Here is an 11,400-nt window from a genome sequence, read left to right on the forward strand (position 1 = left end):
TTACCTAACAATGGACTAAATTAAAAGAAATCTAAATTGAAGGACCTAATCTAAAAGATAAAGTAATCTAAATTAGGACTAAAATATTTGAAACCTAAATCTAAAGATTCAATTTAAAATCAAAGTTGTGGGACCAAATTTAAAAATGACCATATAAGAATAGAATAGGGATTAAACCTCAACTAAGACTCTAATTAACCATAATTATTTAAACTAAAGTGACTAGAAGTTAAAGGACTAAAGCTAAACTAAGGTTTCAAATTAAGTTGATAAATTAACCAATTATTGATTTGAACAATCAACTCGAGTAATCGTGCATGTTTATACAAAGACTCAAATCGGATTGTTACCTAATTATAAAATTGTTTAATAGAGAAGCTATATAGCCTAGGGGTAAATTTTGAAGTCTATTAACCCTAAAAAAGATCAAAACATACATAGATACATTAATTTTATTAAAACAATCTAAAAACTAATCTAATTAATTGCCATGTAACAGAAACTATATTAATTCAACTAGTAATTAAAAAATTGAACTAAGGTACTAGATTGAATATTTAATAATCAATTAGGGATTAAAATTTAATAAACCATGCAAATTCATCAAAGGACTAAATTAAAATAAAGTGAAAAATAGACATAGACATCAAGAATTAAGGCAGAGATTAAAAAAGAAAAAAGGCGCATAAATATGAGGGACTTAAACATAAATAACCCAAAAATTATAACTGAAATACAAAGTCAAAAAATAACAATAATGGGACAAATAAAAAACTAAATTAAAAAAAAAGATACCTACAGGTGACCATTTTGAAAAACAAGCTAAAAATAGGGGACTGAAACTGAAATAACCAAATTCATTATAGAAAACCCCCTAATAAAAAATTTAACCTAAACCTAATCACTTTTATCAAAAATGGTCTCCCAAAACCGAGAGAGTTCTCACTCTCTCGCTCTCATCTTCATGTCTCACTTCTCCCATGCTCTGACCACCGCACGTGGTGGCCGAGAAAACCAATCATTGCCACAAAAACAAACCAGAAGACCTAGCCCTCCCAGATTCATACCTTTTCGCTAGAAACTAGACCAAAAAATAACCAAGAAAATCTTAAAACCCTAAATCTCATATCTCTTCCATGAATTTCTCTATTTTTTAGCCGCCAAAGAAACTCACGGTAACGATTCCTCTACCATCTCCTTAAATCTAAACCCGAGAGTGACCAAACCACCCCAAATGAGTCCTAAATCTAACCTTAAATGTTTAGATTTGAACTCCAACTACCATTGATAGTGGTAGGGTTATCCTTAAACCTAAACCACGACCTAAACTGACTCTTTAAATCGCTTTAAACATGAACCCTAAGACCCAAATAGCCCTTAAAATCTACATGCAACCCCAGAAAACTTCAAAACGGCTACAAGGGCCCTCGATACTCGACTACGACTCCGACGAAGACCCAAAGAATAAAAACAGTTAAAAGAAAACCATTTTATTCGTATTCACACTCTAAACACACACAAGGCACTGGAAAATGTAAAAGAGATAGTACCCAAAAATTATTTGTTTGTATTGCTTCCCTACGAAAATAATGGGATTTCGTCCCTTTTAACAAAAGTTGTTTGTGGGCTTAATACCCGATTACAATAATTCCTAAAACAATGAATTCCCCTTTTTGGTTGCTGACCTTTATTTTAGTTGGTTTTACAAGTATCTCCCCTCCAAAAATGTTTTTTCTCGATATGTTACTAATTGATTTTCCCCTCTTTTTTGGTATGTAATATAACCCTCTTATGAGGATGTTGCCAAGACGTTAAAGGAGGCCATACTAACGTTGGTACGAGGGTTGTCACTGCTCTGACTGTCAGGGGCATTCATTCCCCTCTCTATAATGTTCTCGCATAGGGGCCACTGATGCACGAGGAACTGTAAGCTTGTTTGGAAACTCGTGAGAGCTGGAAAGACTATAGGTGCATCACCAGGTCACATAGCATCGATCCTTACCAGACTAGTTTACCCCTCTAGAGTACTCAGAACGTGTTTGGGTCACATAACATCAGTAAAACTATAACACCCCAAATTTTGGGCTAGTAGTTTCGGGTTTTCATCCAAATCACCAAGGAAAGTATTTTGTCTAAGCAATGAGCTTCATTTCGGGATTCAATCATCAAGGTAGTGTATTTTTAATCCTTTGGAGTATTAAGATTTTATATATTTCAATAAACTGCTAAGATTTGGTGATTTAAACATTTTAGGGTTCATATTTAATTTCTCAAGAAAATCACATTTTAGGTGTTTTAATATGTTTTATAACACCTAGGGACCCTAGTTAACTCCCAAAAAATTCAATGCATGATTTAGAATCAAACTATGGCATTTATGATGATTTTTAAGTGATTTTTTAGCCTAAATATCTATTTCTGGGTTTGAGTATCGATATTGGGATGAACAGTATCGATACCGCATGAACCAGGCAAGGAGTATCGATACCGCCAAAAGAGTATCAATATTGCCCCTTCGGTCTCGAGACTGAAAGTGTTGGTCTCGAGACCGGGCCCCAATTTCAATAGCAGAATACATTTTTGGTACTGATACTACAAGTAGACTATTGATACTACTCCCTTGGGATGGTTAGATTTGACCTGATTAAGGCCGGTAAAGACTAAAGACAACCTGTAATAGTATGACTTAGTCCATGAGGGACATGATTGACCAAATTTACCTAAGAACACTCGTTGGATTAGGTTACATTGGGTGTAACCATATTAAGCGTAATATACCAAAGTAACTTCAATCGAGGATGTATACGGATAGTTGAGATCGATGATAGTTGTAGGATATATTTGATATGTGGTACGAAGGATATGTCAGATTCAGTAATGATGAAGAACATGGTGCTTCGAGAATGTCAGTGAACTGAGAATGGATAACTTGTTCCACTATTTCAAGGAGTATTGGGAGAAGTACGATAAGAGCGTTATAAGTATTGTTACCTAGTAATGAACTCGAGTCAGATATCAGGCTAACTAGTGATACAGTCAGTGAACAATAAGCACCATAATCTTTAGAAAATCGTGAAATACTTAGTGATCTCTCTAGAGACAGAGATGACTAAAATACCCTTTAAGTGCTAATAAACTTTTCCTTAACATCCTAGGCGAGAGGACGAGGGACAGTTCAGGTGAAGGAAAATGACCTCACCTGAATTCATTAAGTTTGGTAGCGAGTAGTCGAGCTACTTTGATTGCCTTAGAGTGGCATCAGCTAACGTGTGTTAAAATATTAGATTTAGAGAAAGACTAATGATAATAATAATGAGATAATACTAATAATCGTGTGATATCCATAAGAGCCTTATGAGGTAATATTCCATAAGAGTTATGCCTTTGTTTATAACTCAGGAAACGATGAGGACAACCGAGTTACTTTAATAGTAGGATGATAGTTTTATGTGCATAGAATATCCAGATATATCCAAGTAAGTGTGATAGCACTTTAGTCGCTAGTTGAACATTGTACTGATGTTATGTGACCCAGATATGTGCTAAGTACTCTAGAGGAGTAGACTAGCTTGGCATGGTGTCGATGTTATGTGATGTTATGTGACCCGGACCTAGCCTAAGATACCATTGAGTTACCGATGCTTTGTGACCCGAGCCTTACTTAAGGTACTCATGAGATGCTGACACTACATGACCCAAATCTTACCTGAGGTACCTTTAGTAAGTAAATAGGGGTGTGAGACTCATGATGCTATGTGACCCATGAGGTACACCATGATGCTTGCTTGTTGTTGTTCTGTGGTATTAGGCATTTTTGTGATACCGAGTATTATCATTGTTTATTGCATGAGGATGCATTATAGGATGATACTAAGGTTCGAGACATGTTATAGGTTTACTCATGGCGAGGCCTTTACCGGAGACTAAGGGAGGTATGAGACCTACATTCGAGAGGTAGAACTGGAGAACCTTAAGTAGGTAGCACTGATTGGGATCATGCATGTACCAACTGCTTAGTACTATGTGTCTAGTATCCTTTTATTTATGAAATTCTTATGTTGCTCTAGATTAGTGATTATACTACTGGGCTATGTAAACTCAACCTTCGAATGTTTTTCGTTGGCAGATTAGTTGCATAAGCAGTTCGATAAGCATTGTCGTAGCAGCATTCCCAGCATCTCCTTCAGAGTATTATATTGTAGCTTAGTAGACATACGTATTCATAGAACCTTACTCGTGTACTCAGTTTATTAAACTCAGAGTTATATTATTTTAGGTTTTAACTTATGTTTCACGGAGCTTCAGTTTTGTAAAATGATTTTATAACAATGTTTATGTTTTATGTATGATATCATTCAGCATGTTTGAAAAGAAAATGAACATGTTTTGAAAATCAGGGGTTGTCTCGGTAGCCCAATGTGTCACTTTAGGACCAATCTAGTTTAAGGTGTTACATTTAGTGGTATCAGACCATCAGGTTTAGTCGGTTCTAGGACCCAGTGGTTAGTATTAGTAAGGTGTCAGTGAATACATGCCCATAGGTACTGAAAGTACTTGTATAATTCTGGAATCATGATGGTGTTTCCTTTTTTAATCTGTGTTGTAGAATGTTTTGATGGTCGATAGTTTCGAACGTGGTCTCGAGGATTTGATGGAGAGTCAAGCCTCTCATCTAGACAGTGTCAGTGAGGAGTTCCTGCCTAGGGCAGAAGATTAGGGGATTTCATTAGGCGTAGGAGTCGTAGAGGCAACCTTCTTCAGAGGTTTGACCTCCACTCTTAGGGATATAGTTAACGCTATTATGAGAGTATAGATTGTTCAGTCGGCCGTACAGTGTGTTAGCGCTGACGAAGACCTCAGTAGAGAGACCGAGAAAGAACCAAATAGTTAACTTCTATGATTCAAGTGATAATCCGATTTCAACAGATTAGTGAATGAGAGAAACCGTGAGGACTCTAAGGTAGCTTCATCTTACCCCAGAGTGTAACACCCCAAATTATGAGATAGTAGTTTTGGGATTATCTGAAAGATAAGTGGACTATGTGAAATTATAAATTAAGTTGTTGGGCTTAATTGGGTTGGCTTTGAGGGCCAATTAGTCATAAAAATGGATTTTTAAATATGAGATAAAATGCAAAGGACAAGAAGTGCAATTAGACCCTTCAAGGATGATTGTGGCATGTACCTACTGAAGTACATAGAAACCGATCGAAACAATGATTGGTCCAATATTTTTTTACAATAAAGTATTCCACTTAGTTTAATTTATAGGCTTATTGATGTTTAATAACATGATATATTAATTGTGTAGACGCAAGAAATGGGAGTTAAACGACTGAAATGTTTAGCAAAACTTGTAACTAGCAATCGCAATGAGACTGATCTTTTCAAACGTCCCATATGTGAGAGCTCGAAAATATTCCATGAATGATTCTCATTTTTTTTTAAAAAAAAATTAACAAGTAACAAAAAATAATTGTATGAGAATGACTATAAATAATTAGTACCCAATCATTTTTATTCATATGGTTAAATTATACATATAAAATTATATCTTTTTACATAATTTGGGAATAAAATAAACTAATTAAATATTTATTTATTTTTTTTATAAATTTAATATAAAATATTTTAAAAAATATATACTTATAATAGATGTAAGGAATCATATTAATTTTATTTATTATAAAATAAATATTTAGATTTAAATACCTGACGTAATATGAAAATAGAAATAAATGAAACAAAATAACAAAGATATATGTAAATAAAATGTTTCAAACTAATTTTTAATGCAAATTATGAAAGATAGAGGAAAAGAATTCAAAGCTTCATGATTTTGATTTCTTTTTTGAGTAAACTAGTAAACATGTAAGATATTTAATCTTTTTATTTTTAATACATTAAACACTTTGTTTTGTTCTCCCTTATAGAAATTGATAAATTCTACAAATGTTAAATTTAGATAATATGACATTTGACCAATTAATTGTATTTCATATCAAATTTTGTACGATTGTATATATAAAATCTGAATTTGATTCAATTTTTATATATTAATAAAATTATTATCAATACAATATTTTTATAATTACATATTATATAGATTAGTAATTATATCATAGTGGGAAAAAGGTATTAATACATAATAACAATAAAAAATTAGATAGAATAATAAACTTAAATAAATAATCAATAATCACGTGCAAATCAATTAAATTAAAGTATAATAGTTCATCATAATTCTACCAAATTATAATAGTTCATCATACAAGTATTATTCTTAAATATTTTACGCATTACAAATCTTTATTTGGCTGTCAATCGAAAATAGTTGGATCATTCTCCATACTTTTCAATTCATGACTATATGATGCCTGCAATAAGATAATGAAATGTGTCAAGTTATATAATAATAAAGAATAACATCTATTATATGTTATATTATATTAACTTAGATATGTCACCTTCTTCATATGTGTTGGGCATGTATATAACTATTTTTTATAATCGGAGTACATCGGCGTGCTTCATATCCTGATTAGAATGCTTATTTGAAGAAGATTTAGGAGTTTTATTCAAGTCTAATGTTACATTTTCATCTTCTTCACAATATGACCTAGTTGTGCATTTTAGATGTGAAGCTTGACCCATAGCTTTCTTGTGCGTTCCTTTCCCTGTTTCTAAAATTATAGGATCATTGATTCCAAGAAGCTCTCTTTTTTTGTCGGTTCTCTTGTTACTTCCAACTTTCATCACTTGCAATTTGAGACTCATTTTTGCAAATTGATCTTTAACCTCATTGAAAGATTTAAATGTTTGTGATGCACGATGAAAGATATTCATGCAAAAAGAGGCTAAATTGGAATACCTGGCTTGAATTGATGTTGGATTATCACATTCAATCTTTTCATTTTTTTTTGTAGCTCAACGTCTTTCTTGGCATGAACAGTCCATCGCTTCATGATACATCCTTGAGGTATTTTTGCTTTTTCATATTTCATCGCAGCAAACATATGTCGACAAGAAAATCCAACATACTCTAACTTCATACAACAACAATACATTGTATCATAAGTGATATCATTAACCACAAGATACCATATATTTTCTTTTTCACATTGCTCTAACCAGTAGAACATACGTCCATTACTCGATATAATCTTTTTGACCAAATAATAACCCTTATACGATATTTTTCTTCATAAAGTAGCAAAACAGTTTATTGTATATACTTATGTCGCATGATTTTTAAATTTGCCAACACACCATCACAATATGGTTGTTCATATGTTGTCTTGTAATCTTGATGACTTTCTTCCCACCTAAAAGATTCTAGCTCTTTATGATAATACTTAACAAATTGACACAACAATACCTTTTTGTCCAACAAGATTTAAGTGTTCGATTCATTCACCCCACAACGTTGAGTAGTCCTCATCGTTGTACATCAAAATATAATAATTATATTTAATACAATAAACTAAAATAATATTAATCAAACTATATATATAAAGTTATCTGCATAAAAGTTTCTCCTCGCATGTATGCTTTTATCCATTTCTCTTTGGCTTAATGCGATTCTTTACTCACCTTATATCTTCAAATTTATGTTTGGAAACTAATTCAATCCAATCCCTTTCAAAATATGTGGGTGTTCTACACTTATCAACGCACTTCATAAATCCATCGTGAAATTTTTTGTCACCGTTTTTTTTCATGCTCCTTAGAATATGCCATATGCAAAGTCTATGTTTTGCCTAGGAGTACTTGAGTAATGGCATTTTCCATGACTTTATCTCCATCAGTAATAACAGTTAGAGGTTTGTAGCCATCTCCCGCTATAATTAGTTGTTGTAACACACACATAAGTATTATCTTTCTCATTAACAACAATGCACATCTAAATGGTACTTTGTTTCAATGATGATTGACGTCAACCAAAACTACGAATGACTTGTTATAAGAAAAATAATCCCCATTAATTCTCTACAATTTGGTTGCACTTATAGGTTGTATCAACGCAATTACTTGTCCAAATTCATATAGTCGGTATGTGATATACATCACACCAAAATAATTTTTCTAAGTTTCCATGTTCTCTTGTGTGGCTCACAAAAAAAAGGCGATTGTTTCTTGTTCCATAGAGATACACCATCACCGTTTCAGTGTACTTCTCATTTGATTCTATGTACATAGTTGTATAAATCCTTCTCTATGAATCCAACATTTTCAAGAGAAAGTTTCATTCACGAAATTTTGCATAATTCTATTAGGGGCAATTCTAAAATTATGCATGCTATTAATTTTAAATTTATTTGCCTCGCTAATTTTCCGTAATGACCTGAAAATAAATCATTGACATCAAAATATTTAAACTTGTACTTCTAATATTACCAAAAAATATGTATTAAGTATGTATTTACCTAATAAAAGGTACTTGTGCTGGCTTTATCATTTCATGATTATGTTGTGCATGAAATTTTGTTTGAACATTCCCAAATTGATATCGTTTGTGAAGTTTGAATTGAATAAATGCTCGACATCCAACTGCTTATTGGTTTTGGTTCGCATTTTCTATTAGGTAAGTATTTCCATCTTTCCTCTCTATAACCCCTTTAAGACACATTAATTTTACTTTTGCATAAGTATAATAAAATTTAATGCAATCTTCTAATGACGTTCACTTAAGCATATACATGTCATTTTCATTGTAGTCTTTTAGTTCTTCCCAATTGTGTCCCATACATCCTCGTTAATGAAAAAGTCAATCTTTCTATCGTCATCATTAAATTCAATGTTTCCTTGCTCAATATAAGATTCTATATGAATCATCATTGTAGTCATCTTCATAAATTTCAGTCATTATTCTATGGTTCTCTTGATCATTCATAATATCTAATAATACTATAATTTAAATAAAAAAATAAACGTATTAAATTACTATTATAATGATATTTAACATGATTTCTATAATCAAAATATACAATTACAAATATTAATGTCAAATTAAAAACATAAGAGCGTGAACAATACCAACGTGAAGTATGAGCACTAATCCCAAGCCTCAAGCAAATACGGAAATAATTGATATCGCAGTGAGGTAACTTTCAACAATCAACGGTAATACCGGAAGTTAACGATTACCTAAAGAGATTAAATACAATATTATGAAATTAATCAATAATAATATAATAAAATATCATAATTAATTATATTATATTATTATTATACATGATAATAAAAACCTAAAGACCAAATTTACATCATGACATTAATTAATTTTGATGTGACTAACGATATGATAATGACAAAATTAAATTTTCTATAATTATTAATAAAAATAACTATAAAATATAAAATAGTTAAATCTTAGATAACTATATAATGAAATTCAACCAACATAAGTACTCACACATAATAATTTAAGTAGACAATACACAATGGGGGCCTTAAGAACAATATACTTACTTTAGCTTGAATCCGAACATTCCCTTAGCCATAATAAAATAAAATAAGGTTAATTTACTAACACATATAACAATAATTTATGAATTTATCCATAAACATATCTATAACACCCAACAAATGAATAACTACAAACTACAAGTACATCGTTAAGCTTTCAGTGAATCAAAATCTTCTCATGATCTATGATTGTACTCGATGGACATGATTTAAACCCTTCTATATTTGTGAAGTAAATAAAAAAGAACAACTCACAAACGATTACAATTTGTCTCTTGAACGCACATAATCAAATTAAAAGAAAAACAACAATGGCATCTCTATAAGTAAAATTAATTAAAAAAACTCAATATTAAACTATACCTAGTTGAAACACATTATGGAATTACGAATTTTAATTTTTAAAATAAACATACTATTGAACCTTAAAAGAAAGGTTTGTTTTTTGTATCGAAAGAATAATTCTTGCTTGTCCAATGCCTTGATAATATTCGATAAAATGTGAACATTTATGAACTACGCGTGTAAAATAAACCCAGGCCAAAAAGACGAATATGCCTAATAATCTACTTAAAATCTGAACCAAAACAAAAATTACATAAAAAAAACTAAACGATAAAGTAACTAGTAGGTAATGGTTCTGGCCAATAGTCAAGTATTGCAATTAAATGAGAAAGAGAAGACTACGAAACGGCGGTAACAGGAAAAGAGGGGACTTACGGTGGTCGAAAAGGTAGAAAAAGTGTGAATCTCTAAACGGCGGGTAACAGGAGAGGTTATGAAACCATCAAACACTAAATGGATTATAAAATTAGAATTATAAAATTTTTAAATTATATTCAATATACTGGTAGATTTAAGATTTTATGTTAGCGTGATTTTTTAAAATTGTGTCATGGGTAAATTTTAAATTTAATAAGTAAAAAATTATAAAATTTAAAAAAATAAACTATTTATGATTTTATGTTATGAGTAAATTTTAAAATTTTAAAAATAAAAAATTTTAAATTTTAAAATAAACAAAAAAAACGAGTAAATTTCAAAATTTTAAAAGTAACATAAAAAATACATCATAATAAAATATAAATAAAATATTTAAGTAATTTAAAAAGGAGTATTCTCTCTCCTTCATCCTTCTTAGATGAAAGATAAATATTTTAACCATAATTAATATTTATAATAATAACAGGCTTTATATTTTGAGAAGATAGAAAATAATAAAACAAAGCCAAATAATAAGAAATAATCGTGCTGATAAATGATCCTCATCCATGATCCAACTAACAGTCTCTATCAACAACTAGTTCAAAATAAATAAATAGAGAAGGAAATGATTTGTAAAAGACAGTGTGTCATAAGCTCTCCCTGTCTTGATTCCTCCGACGATTTCAAATCCAAGCTATGGCAAGCTTATGGCGTGCAGCGACGGGCTGACGGAGAAACCGAGCGACTATGACGGCGTGGAATACTGGTGAATCCGGAACGAGCCGGCTGGTTAACGAAACAAGGCGAGTACATAAAACCTGGCGGCGCCGCTGGTTCGTTTTGAAACAAGGGAGACTGTTCTGGTCCAAGGAGTCAACAATCACACGCGCTCCTAGCCCCCGTGGTGTGATCCCTGTTGCTACCTGCTTAACGGTGAAGGGAGCCGAAGATATTCTGAACAAGGAGTACGCTTTTGAGCTTTCAACGAGGAACGACACAATGTACTTCATTGCAGATTCGGACAAAGGGAGGATGGATCAACTCCATCGGACGGTCCATAGTTCAGCACTCCAGATCGGTTACCGATTCCGAGATCGTTTATTATGACAACAAGCGGTGATGATCCAACAATCAGTCGGATCCATTTTCTCCTAATAGCTCCACGTTTTATAATACTTGTAGCCTGTTATTTGCTTTTTCTATTACGTTAATTTGTGAGATATTCAG

The 11,400-nt window shown here is 31.8% G+C and overlaps 1 pseudogene; it reads left to right on the forward strand.

Moving 5' to 3' along the window:
* Positions 1–10,869: 10,869 nt before the first annotated feature.
* Positions 10,870–11,342, forward strand: LOC120139013 (annotated as a pseudogene).
* The last annotated feature ends 58 nt before the right edge of the window (positions 11,343–11,400 follow it).

Source organism: Hibiscus syriacus, unplaced genomic scaffold, assembly GCF_006381635.1.
Source record: "Hibiscus syriacus cultivar Baekdansim isolate YM2019G1 unplaced genomic scaffold, ASM638163v2 tig00002237_pilon, whole genome shotgun sequence".
In the NCBI taxonomy this organism is placed as follows: Eukaryota; Viridiplantae; Streptophyta; class Magnoliopsida; order Malvales; family Malvaceae; genus Hibiscus; species Hibiscus syriacus.